The following is a 12,866-nucleotide window of genomic DNA, read 5'->3' as shown; positions in this document are numbered from 1 at the left end:
ATCTTGGCCAAAGCTAGGTCCAACCTCACACAGGGCTCCAGCAGCCTTGGAGAGTAGGTGAATATGTAAAGCCATACAGGCTCCAGTGTTTAGAGGTTAAACATCTATTTCTGCTGTTCCACCTGGACACATTATTAGGCAGAATGGAGCAATGGCCAACCAAAGAACAATCTGTGGGCCTCCTGGTCAGTCTGACATGCTTCTGAAACTAATATATGGGTAATCATTAATCTGCTGTAAACTTGCCACCAGCTCTGTTACCAAAACAAGAACTAGCACTGGCTCAATCTTCACAGTAGGCTACAATGATACATGTATCACATCTCAGTTATCAAGCACTTCAGTGAAAACCCATATCAATTATTTAAAGAAACTAAACAGTAATCTAATCCAAGGATAAGAGTTTCTCATGTTTAATCAAACAGATCTCCAGTGCTCAGTAGCAATTTATGTATGAATACTAGTCCATTAGGAAGTTGAGACTAGTTTTGAAATGGAAGCATCTTGAATAGCAAAAGCACACAACACAAATTACATAAGCAATCCACAAACCTAATTTGGTTAAAAAAATCTTCAAGTTAAATATTAGCTGGATTCTGGGAGATTACCTGGGGAAAATGTTATGTATGCTTACTTTGCTTTTATGCTTTCCTAGTCAGCTCACAGATGCTGGGCTTCCTGTCCAGAGACAAATGCTCTTTTTATATACACACATGCATCTCTACACATACATATAAAATACCATATTTTATTAAAAATTTCCTCCTTTTATTTATGTATACATATATGTATACAGTCATATGCACACATACAAAGAAAATAAAATAAACATATTTTTTAAAGGGCATTTAAAGGACTGAACTGCCACTTACAACCGATTACTGCTAACAACCCTGTTCAGCTCAAATGGGTAATACCTTAACACAGAGCAAGATCACATCAAACAGGAGAAAGGTCCTGATACAAGGTCTTTCTTCAGTGCAATATTAGGGAAATGGAATCCTTTTCTTACAAGTAGCCATACCCATAGCTGCTAATCTGTGCCTGGTATTGTAGTTCATCCTCTTGCACTTACGCTGGCTCCCTTATGACTTGCAGAAAAGCAGAGAAAGTGTGGCAAGTGTGTTATCTGTTGTTTACAAAGGGATGGACTTTCTGGAGACCTTCAAGTCTTACATCTTTATCATTATCAGTCATTCTGCTGTCTTAGTTTTCAATCCCCTCTGCAAAGCTATCAGACCTTTTAGGAAGCTGTTAATGTGCAGGCCCAGGGCAATTACATAAGACGTTATTTTAGTCGTGAACAACGCATTAAATTTTGGATTCTGACACTGTTGCAGATTAGCACAACGAAATTCTTCACCCGTTTTTGGATAATGATGTCTAGACACTCAGGGATCATTTTATTCTTCTTTATCCCTATCTGGAAGCTGAATTTAAGGCTATCCAGACATTAAATTTTCCGGCTCCAGCTCCTTCTCATCTAGAGACAACCATTACTTCTGCCATCTTGAAAATCTGCTCAGAGATAATGTTAACAGGAGCTCCTGATAGACTCTGAATGGTTTCAGAAGTTGTACTGCATGCTGTAAAAAGGAGTTAGATGGACCTTCGACCCAATGAGAGGTGTTACTATTTGAAAACCTACTGTATTAAGAGCACCAAAATACTTTCAGGTTTGCAATGGACTCAGGTGTTATGTAGCTAGGCTGCAGGACAAATCTTGCATTAGTACATAACACTCCTGCACTTTGATACCAGATGCCAACTACAGAACTAAAATGAACTGCCTCTACAGATATCTTGGCTAGTCCTGTATTCAACACAACCAGGAATTCATGTCCTGAGACCTCAAAACACTGAAGATTTTCTTCTATTTCAAAACAGCACTATATTATCAAACAACGAGGTTCACTTACAAATTCATCTCTGTAGATTTCTCTCATTTAGTGCTTAAGTGTACTTCTACTTTTTAAACTAAGAAAAATCCACATAGAAACAGGTCATTTATATAAAAGCATTTGCATTTTGGAATTAGTGTCCCACAGGGGTTCACAGTCATCTATCCAGAGATTTGCACTTCCTGCTGAAGTTCATGAAAAAAATGGGAAAAACATTTTCTTGACTGAGTATCTCCCACGACTGACTCTGCTTCTCTGTTTTTTTCATACTGACTGGCTTTCTGTCCTAAGATTTTGTAATAGAGGTAAAAGTAATAACTTGTTTTATCCATGCAGCTTACTGCCAAACTACTTGAAAGGTTTGCAAATGCAGAACTCTGGAAATACAGATTTAACAAAAACATTGCTTTAGCTAGACTTGTTTAAATGTCACAGCTGAAAGATTTAGTGTGCTTACTCTCTGCTTATTAAGTAAATATTTCCAGTATTTTCAAATTAAGAAACTCTACAACTGAGACTAAATGACTACAACATAAGCTGTATGAAGCTGAGAAGTAGAGCAGATACCTACCTGAAAGAAATAAAGTTACAGGTAAAAAAAAGTTGATGTTAACTTTTCATATGCAAGTACTCTTAGCTCTCCCAATCTAGTAATAAGGAAGAATAGCAAGCATTAGAAGTGATCTGAATTTTGAAGTAATTACAGAAAAATAAAACTCAATGTATTAACTCACCCTGGAGGAAAAACCAGAGTAATCTAATTCAAACTAGTCTATAGCTGTCCAGAGAGATTACCTTCTGGAAGTACAGTAATTATATTTCTAAAGTAAAATCACTTATGCCTGGGGTAGGGAGGCCCAAGGGATTTTATTTTTTTATTATTATTTGAAATGTGTAAAACCCTCACAATGACATACATACTGAGAAAAGAACTTTGAGTACAAAAGTACATATTCCGTATAAGGTCTTTCTTGGTGGTGGCAAACAGATACATGTAACTGGTAAGACTGTATCACACCAGATGTCAAGTAAGAACAGACACACAGTTGCACTTTTCCATATAGTGCCCATACATTCTAAGCTAAGTAGCAGATTGCTCTGGAACGTCTTATAAAAGTACTTCTTGCCAAATTTGTAATTATACTAATTTTTATAACTCTAAAGAAAGAATTCCTATGGGTTTCACTGAAAGCTTCTCTATGTAGATTTTTGCCAGTACCTTACAAACGAGATTACTTTAAAAAGAAAACCAAACACTATATTCTTATGAGCTTAAACTTACTTAATGAAGTGTTTTATTTCAACAACTCCAGTTAATAGCAAGACCTAAGAGGACCATTCTGACAGTCTCACTGTGATACAACTGTTTCAAAACAGTTTGGTGGCTTTATGGAGAAATAAGGTGTGTGGTCAAACAAGGCCTAACCTTACGCCTTGTCTAAAAAAACACCTCTACTAGGAGCCAGAAGCTCAAGTTTTGAACAGTTAATAAGTAATAAAGCAAAACAATACTAGAAACTTGAAATCATCTATGAAACATCTATGAAATCTTGGCAATCTCAAATTACTTATGACAATACACCTTGAGACCTTCCACTTTATTAGGAGTCCAGCTGCTGAATAGTCCGCCCTTCTCTTTTCCATTTCCTACTCATTAGTACCGATGAAGTTCTTCCTTCAGAAAGTCCCTGCTGTGTTCCTGAACAGCATGGAATCTGACCTAAGACTGAGAACTGTATGGTAAACTTGGTAAGAACTACACATTTCATTCTGCTGCTGTCTAGTTAGTCCATGCTGTTCGCAGAGTTATTTGCCAAGATCTGACAGTTAAATGTGCACACTTCAATTCATAGCAGTAAACTTGCATGCTTCCAGGTGACAGCACAAGCGGTCCCAGCAAAGAGACTGCACCAGTTTCCTCAACTAATAGATTACTGGATAGGAGTCACTTCTTGATCCAACTACCAGAGCAAGCCTTCTAACTGCATCACGTTTTGGCTACAGCAGATTTTTTTTTTTAATGTATTTATCTACTTATTTGTTAAGAAGCCACGGCTTATTTATCAGTGTAATCAGTTAAGCAAGCAGGCACCCGCACAACCGGAGCTGGCTTCTGTCACTCAGAGCGGTGGCTCCGGCAGCCCCGGGCGCGTCCCGGCGCCGCTGTCCCAGTGTGGACACTGGAGGGCGCGCTCGAGCCACCTTTCTGAGGAGACCCGGAGCGTTCGGGCTCCACACTTGGAAATCACTAAATAAAAAACACCTTTCTGCACCTTTTAACAACATCCAAATCCTCTTACCCTTCTCACCAGTGTACACACCCCGTTACTCTCCCATCCCAACAGCAAGATTTCTAACAATGCCTGGATCCCTAAGATCTACCTCTTGGGAGATAAGCAGGGGAATGGTGGTGGAGGTGCAGACAGACAGATGGATGGACAGATTTTTTCCTATCGAATTATGTGTCAAACTCAAGGGATAGTTCGACTGCCAACTCTTCAACGCTCTCCAACTCCTTTCCCATCCTTTCTCTTACTGCATTTATGGCCTGTCCTCAAAACTGTCCAAACATTTTTCCCTTCTACCAATGGGAACATGAAGCGGATGTGATCCCCGCAGGCAGCAGCAGAATGATGAGAATTCAGAACCATCAGTCAGAGTAACTCAAGCACAATCATTACCTCTGTGTGACCAGCTAATTTTACAGAAGTGCTGTTTAAAACCCAGCCACACTGGTTACCAGTTTATCTTGCTTCCCAAAGCACAGTGACTCAAAAGGTAGTGCATTCATTTAAACCCCCTTGAGCCACGACACCTCTAAGATTATCACAGAGCTAACGATGGACAACTCCTCTCACACAACAGGCTCATGCTAAGGTTAAATTTTATCCATGCAGCAAATGGCACATAGAAAGCTATGAAAGAATGAAACAAAAATCACAGAGCCACCCCCAGTATCACCAGAGTTTCACTTCATAAATAAGCCTCACTTGAACCCTGCTTTAAATACCACACGTAGCAGTGTACACACAGAGTTTGTCCTCTGAGGGAAGATCACATATGACAAATGCCAGCTACATCAAGCAATACACTTCTGGAAGTTGTTTAAATAGTGCAAATATTAAATCTATATAAAGCAGCTGCACTGGTCAGAAGTGACCAAATCAAGCCCTGCTCATCCCATTTTGCTGTTGCATACCCAATCTAGTGTAAGCGGCAAAGCCGTACCAGCAGATCTGGGAAGCACAGCTGTCTGCCTGATTTGAATTCAGATGACTGCCTTCCCATCGCACACTCCATGAACATTAAGTTTCACTTACTGACTTCTCCCTGCCCTCATGTTCTTTACCAAAGAATGCGTAAACTGAACTTTAAATTGTTAATTACACCTCCTTCTAGTGACCCAAAAAATGCCTGTGAAGCTGTAAGCAGCAGTATGACTACGGCAAATTTAGTATTGTTCAAGCAATTTCTGTCCAGCAACACTGTGCTTTGCTACAGAACAACAGCTCACAATACAGTACGCCAGAAGTGCTTGGAAAGGAGAAATAAAACTTTTCCCTCACTTCATTCACTAGACTACGGTTTGCCTTCCCAGTTTCAGAACTTCTGCTGCATAAGCAGTTTCATCTTGCCAAAAAGACTCCTGTAAACTTCAACAGAGGATCAGGAAAGGCATGGGGTGGAATTCTAACAAGATACGTAAAGGCTGACTTACCAACTGGCCCACTGACTTGTTAAAAAAATAAATCAATGTCACATAAAAAGTTGCTGACATGTTTTACACACAAAACCTCTCACATGATACCTGCATGCAGATCCCTGAACAACTAATGAATGAACATGGAATCAAATATTTAAAAAAAAAAATTATCAAGGAATGGAATAACAGTCAGAATGGCTGATACATTTTTCTTTTATTCCCCTGCTGATTTACTTGAGTGCTCCCTACATTGTGCTACTAGTCTTACAAACCAAACTTTACCCAATCATTTTACCCTCAGTCTCATTTACCCTCAACCTATTTTTCCCCATCCTATGTTTAGACATTTAAAAAGGTATCACTTTAACTTTTCATTCATGCACATATGACCATTGGGTGGAGATAAGGTTTTAATTAGAAAATTAAAACCAAACTATTGGAGTAGACACTTCCTACAAAAACAATATTTGAATGCCAACACTACTTCACTAAAAGAGGATCAAATGAACTATCTTAAAATAAAAATTTAAATTTTTTCTTACATTCTAATTTTCATTATTTCAACAGTCTTGACAAAATGTTTGCAATAAAAAAGTAAAAGCTTAAGTTTACTTGAAATCAACAGTTGTGTTTCCATCTACTGGAAAAATGAATTTAACTGAAACAGTAATTTGAAACTTTGGGATTTGGGTAAGTAAAAGAGCAATGATTTTTGTGTAAGATGCGAAGAATTTGCGTGTGACGTGTCATCACATGTCATGTCCCAAACACAAGTTTGCAGAAACCACTGCTATTCCCTGCAGTTCACACAGATTTCACAAAGTCCCTGCTCTCAAACAGTTGCCTGTCAGAATGCAAAACTAATTAATACTCCTAAAAAACATGTATAAGTAATTTCTTAAATAACATTTTTTGCTAGTAAATCTGAAATGTCATCTTATTTCAGTATCTTGCCGATTTCCACTATCCCTTCATGAGACCTGGACACTAACATTAGAACAAGTTCTTTAAATAACTGATGTGCAAAACCCACAGAATGGTTGCTAATATGAAGCATTCTCAGTATGTAACACCTTTTTTCCTTTAAGCCAGAGACCTTGAAAATAATTAAACATGATGGTAAAAGTAGAGAACCTCCCACTTTTAAGTTTTTATTACTGAACACATGTTGTGAATGGCTATAGCTTTAAAAGACTCTAATTAACCCAAAAAAAGAATGTTAATGTTTTGATATGGAAAAACACCTCTCCCTAACCTCTCCTTTCTCTTTTTTTAGCTCTATTATTCTTGTAAGAATGACATCAGCCATAACCACACAATTCAGTCTTGCTTTATTCTGAAAAAACGCAATTTTAAGCCACAGCATAGCACATTACCATCACCATGCTTTTTTGAACTACAGTTTTGCTGTAGTATAACCTGAGATCCATCTGGAAATGGTTATAGAGACCATGGCCTCAGATAAGCCCTCTAACAGCATTTGTGACCAGTACACCTGTATTTCAGCCTGTCTCTCACATGTCAGCCTGAATTAAACTCACCCTTTTCCAGGACCTTCTATGAGCTGCTTCTCTCATCATGGACAGTACAACCACTTTCCCACTAACAGACTCACTCTTAATCCTGCCATCGCATTCTACTTCGTACTTTGTATTGGACAAATAAGTCCAATGGTGTCTGTACCCCTCCAGTCGCAGGATGCTTCTAAAAAGTCAAGTTTTCACCACATGAGCCAGGCCAACCCATTCCAGTTTTTATCCATTTTTACCTCAAACACAAAACATAACAGGGCATTTTATTTAAAGTTGTGAGTTCTTTACCTTTCAAATCTTGAGACAGTATAATTCATTTCACATCTGTATGGAGAGTGCAACACCTAAATTACGACCACAAACACTATCACAATCCTAAGTGCATACCTGTCTCTTAAGTAAAAGGAACATCCTCCCTCTTCTTCTACAGCATAAAGAAAAGACTCCCTGATCTAGAGATCAGTGTCCTGCACGGACAGTCCCACCAAATGATAACTTTAAATCACCTATAACTATAGCAGAAAGCATGGGTTTAAAGCAGGACACTGAACTTTTATAAAATTGCACTCAAACTGTAATTTCTACAAACAAATGCATTTAGAATAACAGAATGATTCAGGGACTGTGACACTGTACAAAGACACACTAAAGAGTCTTTTTCTTGTCATTGCAGTACTATAAAGTTTTCTCCAGACCACTGACCTTTTTTTCTGTGTGTAGAAATACCCAACACAAGGACCTAATATCAAGCTGGCGCTTGGTGCTGGCCAAAGACACACAGTGTTTGAGGATAATGTTCTGATCACATCCTTAACAGCTCAAAATTAAGCCAAATTATTTTGTAGATTACTTGGTTTTTCTGCTCTTACTACGGTTAAACCTCAAATAAAAATGCCAAAACTAGTAAGTCATATTGCCAAGATTTCTGTTCCTTTCTACCTCCTTGAGGTTTGCATATACAAGAATTCACAAAAAGAAAAAAAAGATGAGATTAAAATTTTATGCTTTCAATAAGAAAGGTCCTAAAAGTCAGGGTTCCTGCAGACATTCATCCTCTCTATTAGCCTTCACTAAAACTCTTTCAATTAGCCGGGCATGTTTTCATTACTTTCTTTCTTATTTTTCCTTAATTAAAAACAAACAAACAAACAAACAAAAAACCACCCCAAACCAAAACAACAAACCTATGATTTAAGTTAATAGCTTCCATTATTTTTTAAAGAAAAAAAAAGGCACAAGAGGTAGTTCAATAAAGGTCCAATTGAACTTATGTTGCAACAGTTTTACAATCATTTTAGGGAGTTTTGGTATGCAGTTAGCCCACTAATACAGCAGCAGAACAGACACCATTTCACAGAGCTAGTACAGTATATTTGTCAATAATTTCCATATTAATTAGTTCTTGACAAGACAGGCTGAAAGAGTGAAAGAGCAGCGATGCATAGGATCTAAAACAAATTCAGAATTCACTCAGAATTCAAAAAAGCTGAATATACACACTTTGGTTAGATGTCAAAGATTCCATTAAGAAAGAAAGAAAAGAAAATAAACAAAAAACCTCCAAAACCTCAATAATAAAATAAAAGCCTAACAATGCTAGAGGCCATACCTCAGTACTGCAGATTTTTCACAGCAACATGGAAGTCAGGTACCTATATAGTGCAACACTTGGAAAACAAATTAAGGAGAGCAAGATCATCAATTCCAAACATTTCAATGGAGGGAAGACGAAATGAAAGATTTCTCTGAAAGGTCCTTTAAAAATCACATTTAAATAAGCTCAAACTAGACTCCAATTATCAGCACTTTATGTAAATGAGAATTTTGTCTATATCCTTTTGAAGAAGAATTTTTTGGCAGATGTTGTATGGTCCAGCCATATGCAAAGTGTTAAAAGCCAACTACCTCAGTAGAAAAAAAGAGAAACATTATGATGCTGGTGTCAAACCAAGCAGTTTAACAGATACTATCTGTTCAGAAGCAGCATGCTAAGATTTCAGAGCCTCCTCTAGTCCGACATCTATTTATAGCTGCCCAGTCTCTCTACAATTTCTCACAGCCTCTCCTCCTCTCAAAGCCAAGTGGGAGAAGTTTAATGGATATAATGCTGGGCCTTGGGCTGCAAGATGGCCAGATCTGCAACTCTCCTCCAGCGAACCCACGTGCGTGAAGACCAAGGGTTATGAGATGAGGTTGATCTAACCTACATAGCAGCCAAATACATGGCACAAACCTTCCCTGTCCGCTTTAGGAACACTCATTTTTTCTCTGCCAGCATGTTGATGGTAATGAACCACATCAGCATCAGAGCCTCAGCAAAACACACCTGACTTCTTCCTCCTCACCACTGAGCAACAGCCCAAGCCAGCTTGCAAGCCAAGAAGCTATCCAAGTAAGCTTTGACCCCTGGACAGCAGCAATGTCAACCAAGCACCCTCCCACTTACAATGCTACTCCTGTACGCTGCACCTTCCTCAAAGAAACTCGGAGGCTGTTGGCGTGCAGTCTCTACCACTCGGCCATGCATGTCTTTTTAAAGCACTGATCTAGACCGGCTCTCCTTCACCTCCATCAGATGTAACATCGCGGAAAGGGTGCAGATATTTTCCTGCATACGGAACACAACGCCACAGGCTGAACTCCGCTACAAGCTCCGCACATCCATCCCTGGTGCCTTCTCTCCTACCACCTACATCCACTTGCCTGTAGTACTCGTACAGCGACCGAGGAGGTGACAGCACTGCTGGAAACTCCTGCCCACCCGATCACAACCACATTTTCGTCCCTTTCCCCAGTCAGAAGCAGACGGAAGGGGAGGGCTGACTTCCTCGGGAGGAAAATAGGCAGGGAAAGGCCGGGGCAGAGATCAAGAGAGGAAGAATCACCCCAAAGGGAGAGGAGATAATCCCCGAGAGGCGAGGTTGCGGAGGAGCCTAAACAGGGAGTGAGGGACAGGGACGGCGAACCGGGGGGATAATCCTGCAGAGAAGGGGGGAGATAATCCCCTCGGAGGGGGGGAGGCGGAGGATCCCGGAGAGGGAGGGGCGGGAAACCTGATAATCTCCAGGAGGAGAGAAAATACCGGGAAAGGGGGTGGGGGAAGGAGGGTGGGCGGGTGGATAATCCAGAGCGGCAGATGAAGCGCGAGTCTCCCGGGGACGCATCCGGAGGCGGGAGGAGGAGGGTTAATCCTCGTTCTGGGGGCAAAAATCCCTCTTCCCGGACTCTGGCGCTGCCATGTTCGCTCCCCTGCAGGCCCGCCCGGCCCCGCTACCTGCGGGCGGCTCTTCCCCCTCACGCCACACGAACACGGGGCGCCTCCGCTCCCGCCGCCGGGACGAGCGGCTCGGCCAGGATGGCTGCGGGACCCCGCCTCCCACCACCATTTCCCCGCCGGCTCGGAGGGAGGGGAGAAGAGCGTGGACCAGCCCTCCCTCCCCCCCCGCCCCGCGCACACGCGACCTCCCCGCCGGTACGGGGACTCACCGGCCGGCACCGACTCCCGCCGCTCCTCGTTCCCTCCTCCCTCAGCGGGCGCCGCTCGGCCCCATGGATTATCCCTGGCGCGCGGGTCTCCCGGAGGGACGGCGCGAGCTGGAGGTGCCTCCGCAGCCGCTCTGCGCCCGCCTCGGCGCGCGCCGCCGGCGTGGCTGTGGCACGCGCTCCCGCCGCCGCTCCTCCTCCCCCGCCCACCACCGGCGAGCGCGCGCGCGGCCTCCGCGGCGGCAGCGCGCGAGCGCCTCCCGTTCACACCCCCCCCACACCGCTCCAGCCACCTCCCGGAGGGAGCGCGCGCGCCTCTACTCGGCCCCCACCTCCGTGCGTGCGTGCGCGCGCGCGTGTGTGTGTGTGTGTGTGTGCGTGTGTGTGTGTGTGTGCGTGTGTGTGTGTGTGTGCGGGAGCGAGGGGGGCTGGGCGCGCGTGTGTGTGTGTGTGCGTGTGTGTGTGTGTGTGCGGGAGCGAGGGGGGCTGGGGGCGGGAGGGGTCGGCGCGTGTGAGAGTGCGTGTCACTGCGCGTGAGAGAGCGCGCGCGCGTGTGTGACAGAGCCTGTGTGAGTGTGCCGGGGGCTGAGGGCGAGAGGGGTCAGCGCGTGTGAGCGCGCGAGTGTGTGACTGCGCGTGCCACTGTGCCTGTGTGAGCGCGTGTCTGTGAGGCGGCACGCGTGGGCGTGTCGGGGACGGCGCGGGGCCGTGTGAGGGGACACGCGTGTTCGTGTAAAAGCACGCGCGTGTTCGTGTAAAAGCACAGGCGTGTGAGGGCCACCGCGTTTGTCGACGGGGAGCACTGGCGAGAGACAGAGCGAGCGTGTGCGAGCGTGTCCGTGTCCCCACGCCGCGGAGCGCAGGCGCTCCCAGACGGAGCTCGGGCTTTGCCCGGGCTGGTTCGGACTCTCCTCGGTCCGAGTCCGGAGGGGACGCGCTGGCGTGACACGTGGCGCTGCCTGATCAGTCACCGAGCGCGAGAAATACTGGCAGAGAAGTCACGTATTTCGGAGGGGAAAGGGGAGGCGGGTAGTTTCCCCTGATGCCAATAGCCTGCAAGACCACTGAGTTGGAAGCAACAACGAAAAAACCGATTTTCCCGCACTTCTGCTCGCTGTTTGCTTTAAACAATTCGTTTGCTTTGAACAGTGATAATAGAGTAGCTTTCACTTTTTGCTTCTACAGAGGCTCCCACCTTTGAATACTCTTGGACTTCGGGAAATTTGGGTTGCACTCGGTCAGTCCTGTATGAAAAATTCTCCCTAACTAGAGGTGGATTTTTTTTAGTTTTTACCTAAGGGTAAAATTTGCCCCAGAAAAGAAAATGTTCATATCCAAAACAACCCTTCATTCTTCAGCTTGTTTTAATTCACTTTTTTCCTTCTCATACAGACTTTCCTGACATTTTTTGAATCCAAGTGTACAGTTTGGCTGCAATTGCTTAATTTTACTGTTTCAAGAACAACTGATAGCCTGGTGTGACATGGTAACCCTTCATAACAAGCAGTCTGCAATTCACACTGGCTTTTCCTTTGGGAGCCATTGGGGAAAAGGGAAAGCCAGAACTATGTGGGGGCAGAGTTTGAACAGAAAATCCCACAGTTACCAATTTTCATTCTAATGGGTTCAGATTGTGCTTTCCTACCAGATAACAAATAAGCTGATTTCTATGCAACCAAAGATATGAAAAAAAGCAGCCTATATATATGATGGGCATAATTACAGAAACTGTGGAACAGCAGTCAGCAGGTGAAAAACCCTTCTCAGATTGACCAATAAAGTTGCATCAAGTAAACAAGATGTTGTGGACCTCATCTTAGGAAACCAGCATGTAAAATTCCTTCAGGAATCATTTTTACTTACTCTTAAAATTACAGTAGCTACCCTGTGCTGAGAGCTTCACAAGCATGTGAAATTATGCATCCCCAGGTCCAAAGAGCTTACAGCCCTCCTGCAATTTCTCAGTTAAAAAGTCCAAATTGAACATATTTTTAGTAATTTGCTTCACAAGCAGTTATCTTTTCCTTACCAAACTGAAAGGAAACTTAAAATGGCATGAGGAATTCTAAGCTACAAAATTACCTACACTACCATTTCGGCGTTCGAACCCCTGCAGCTATGATGGAAAAACTGACAGGCATAGAAAATCTTCGTTCCTCAAAAAATAACTCCACATCATTCTCTCTCCTTTGCCCCTTGCTTATTTTTTGTGGTGTTCTAATGGAAAATCTTTTGAACCAGAGCCAC

The 12,866-nt window shown here is 43.0% G+C and overlaps 1 protein-coding gene across 10 annotated transcripts in view; it reads right to left on the bottom strand.

Moving 5' to 3' along the window:
* The window catches only part of MPP6 (membrane palmitoylated protein 6), a 58,372-nt gene extending 47,604 nt beyond the window's left edge, over positions 1–10,768 (bottom strand). For all 10 annotated transcript variants that reach the window (XM_017823887.1, XM_017823886.1, XM_017823888.1 and 7 more), the window contains exon 1: positions 10,623–10,768. The gene's annotated coding sequence lies outside the window, so the exon portion shown is untranslated. The remainder of the gene's footprint in view (positions 1–10,622) is intronic.
* Between the last annotated feature and the right edge of the window lie 2,098 nt (positions 10,769–12,866).

This window comes from Lepidothrix coronata, unplaced genomic scaffold (genome assembly GCF_001604755.1).
Source record: "Lepidothrix coronata isolate B3197 unplaced genomic scaffold, Lepidothrix_coronata-1.0 Scaffold106, whole genome shotgun sequence".
Taxonomy (NCBI): Eukaryota; Metazoa; Chordata; class Aves; order Passeriformes; family Pipridae; genus Lepidothrix; species Lepidothrix coronata.
This window is presented reverse-complemented; position numbering and strand designations above follow the sequence as displayed.